This window comes from Nelumbo lutea, chromosome 6 (genome assembly GCF_056320005.1).
Source record: "Nelumbo lutea isolate HS-2025 chromosome 6, American lotus-T2T, whole genome shotgun sequence".
NCBI lineage: Eukaryota > Viridiplantae > Streptophyta > Magnoliopsida > Proteales > Nelumbonaceae > Nelumbo > Nelumbo lutea.
The window spans coordinates 57399387-57402304 of record NC_142689.1 but is presented as its reverse complement, the minus strand read 5'-3'; the positions used below and the strand labels follow the sequence as shown (position 1 = coordinate 57402304).

At 38.8% G+C, this 2918-nt stretch overlaps 1 pseudogene; it reads left to right on the top strand.

Annotated features, from left to right (window-relative positions):
• The first annotated feature begins 614 nt into the window (after positions 1-614).
• LOC148849031 (uncharacterized) lies at positions 615-2663 on the top strand (annotated as a pseudogene).
• The last annotated feature ends 255 nt before the right edge of the window (positions 2664-2918 follow it).

The following is a 2918-nucleotide window of genomic DNA, read 5'->3' as shown; positions in this document are numbered from 1 at the left end:
AAAGAAAACTTAACCCGGTAATGAAAGAAGTAGTGATGAAAGAAGTACTTAAGTTGTTAGATGAAGGGATAATCTACCCAATTTCGGATAGTAAATGGGTCAGTCCTATACATGTACCCAAGAAAACTAGGATAACTGTGGTAAAAAATCAAAATAATGAACTAATCCCAATGAGAGTACAAGGTGGCTGGCGTATGGTAATTAATTTTCGAAAACTTAATTTGGCCACTCGAAATGACCACTTTCCCTTACCCTTCATCGATAAGATTTTAGAAAGATTAGCAGGTAAGGCATTCTTTTGTTTTCTCGATGGATTCTCAGGATATTATCAGATAGTTATTGCCCAGGAGGACCAAGAGAAAATAACCTTCACTTGCCCATTCGGTACCTTTGCTTACAGACGGATGCCTTTCGGTTTGTGTAACGCTCCAGGCACTTTTCAAAGATGCATGATAAGTATATTTTCTGATTTTATTGAGAATTGCATTGAAATGTTCATGGACGATTTTACTATTTATGGTGATTCATTTGATGACTGCTTAAGTAATTTAAGTAAAATTTGGAACCGATGTGTAGAGACAAATCTTGTTTTGAATTATGAAAAATGCCACTTTATGGTAAATGAAGGCATTGTGTTGGGACATGTCATTTCTGCTAGAGGAATAGAGGTTGACAAGGCCGAGATTGATTTCATTGAGAGCTTACCTTACCCTACAAATGTTAGGGAAGTTCGTTCCTTTCTTGGACATGCAGGTTTCTATCGCAGGTTCATCAGAGACTTTTCAAAAATCGCCCTGCCATTATCCAACTTGCTTAAGAAGGGCGTGCCTTTCGATTTCGGTGATGAGTGCAAGGAAGCATTTGACAAGCTCAAGAAACTATTAACAATTGCACCCATTATTCAACCACCTGATTGGAACTTGCCCTTTGAGATCATGAGCGATGCAAGCAACTATGCGGTAGGGGCTGTTTTAGGTCAACAAGTTGATGGGAGGAGCCACACCATCTACTATGCTTCAAAAACATTGAATGCTGCACAATGCAACTACACAACTACCGAAAAGGAGCTATTAGCCATTGTGTTTGTTTTAGATAAATTTCTATCATATTTGCTTGGTTCTAAAGTAATTGTATTTTCTGATCATGCAACTTTGAAATACCTGCTAGCGAAGAAGGAGTCAAAACCGAGGCTGATAAGGTGGATACTCTTGCTCCAAGAGTTTGATTTAGAGATTAAGGATTGAAAGGGAGCCTAAAACTCGGTGGCAGATCATCTAAGCAAGTTGGTAAAAGATGATGACTCCTCACCCATCTCTGAGTTGTTTCCTAATGAGCAATTGTTTCACATAAAAGGTATGGTCCCTTGGTATGCTGATATTGTGGACTACTTGGTTACCGGAATTTTGCCTAATTACCTTAGCAAATTCATGAAAAATAAAATCAGGTATGAGGCAAAATATTATGTATGGGACGAACCCTATCTATGGAAATTCTGTTCTGATCAAGTGATTAAAAGGTGTGTCCTTGAGAATGAACATATGTCGATTTTAAGTTTTTGTCATAATTATGCTTGTGGTGGTCATTTTGGGACAAAGAGAACTACTCGAAAGGTTTTAGATAGTGGGCTGTATTGGGCAACCCTATTTAGAGATGCATACTTGTTTTGTAAAAATTGTGAAAGATGCCAGCAAACAGGTGCATTATCTCGCAGGAATGAGATGCCCCAAACCCCCATTCTTGTTTGTGAAATCTTTGATGTTTGGGGTATTGATTTCATGAGACTCTTTGCTCCCTCTTGTGGTTTTGCTTATATACTTTTGGTAGTAGATTATGTCTCAAAATGGGTGGAAGCCAAGCCCACCAAGACTGATGATTCTAAGTGTGTTTTAGGGTTTATCAAATCTAACATTTTCAGTAGGTTTGACATTCCTCGAGCCATCATAAGTGATCAAGGGACCCACTTTTGCAATAGAGCTGTCGAAGTCTTGCTGAGAAAGTATGGGGTGCATCACCGAATCGCCACTGCTTTTCACCCCCAGACTAACAGGCAAGTTGATATTTCCAATAGAGAGGTAAAGTCCATTTTAGAGAAGACGGTGAATTCAGGAAGAAAGGATTGGAGCCTCCGTCTAGATGATGCACTTTGGCCATATAGAACAACATACAAAACACCAATAGGGATGTCCCCTTACAGGTTGATTTTTGGCAAATCTTGCTACTTGCCGGCCAAAATTGAACATAGAGCCTATTGGGCAATCAAACGCTGCAATATGAACATGGAAGAATCTGGCAAGGCAAGAAAGCTCCAATTGCAAGAACTGGAAGAGTTGCGGTTAGAAGCATATGAGAATTTGGAAATCTACAAAGAGAAGACCAAATTGTTCCATGATAATCTACTTTTAAGAAAATAATTTATAATTGGACAAAAGGTTTTATTGTACAATTCTCGACTCCAACTCATGCCAGGTAAGTTGCATTCCAAGTGGATGGGTCCATTTGTTGTTACTAATGTGTTTCCTTATGGTGCAGTAGAGATCAAAAGTCTCAATACAGGTAAGGTTTTCAAGGTGAATGGGCATCGATTGAAGTTATTCCATGAGGATGCAAATGTCTCATCTACGGTAGACATCTCATTGGACCTTCCTACTTATTCATCGAGTTAAAGAAGTAAAGGAGGACATTGAGCATAACGACGTTAAACAATTGCACTTATGGGAGGCAACCCATTGTGTTTAGTTAATTTTGTTATTTTGTTTGGTTTTGATTTCTGTGTTTAGCAGTTGATTTTATATCTGAAGGAACCCAACAAGGTGCACAGGGAAGTTCCTCCAAATCTTTTTACTATATGCATAACCACATACATTGGGGACAATGTATGACTAAAGTGTGGGGGGATTAGGGAAATCTGGTGGAATTCG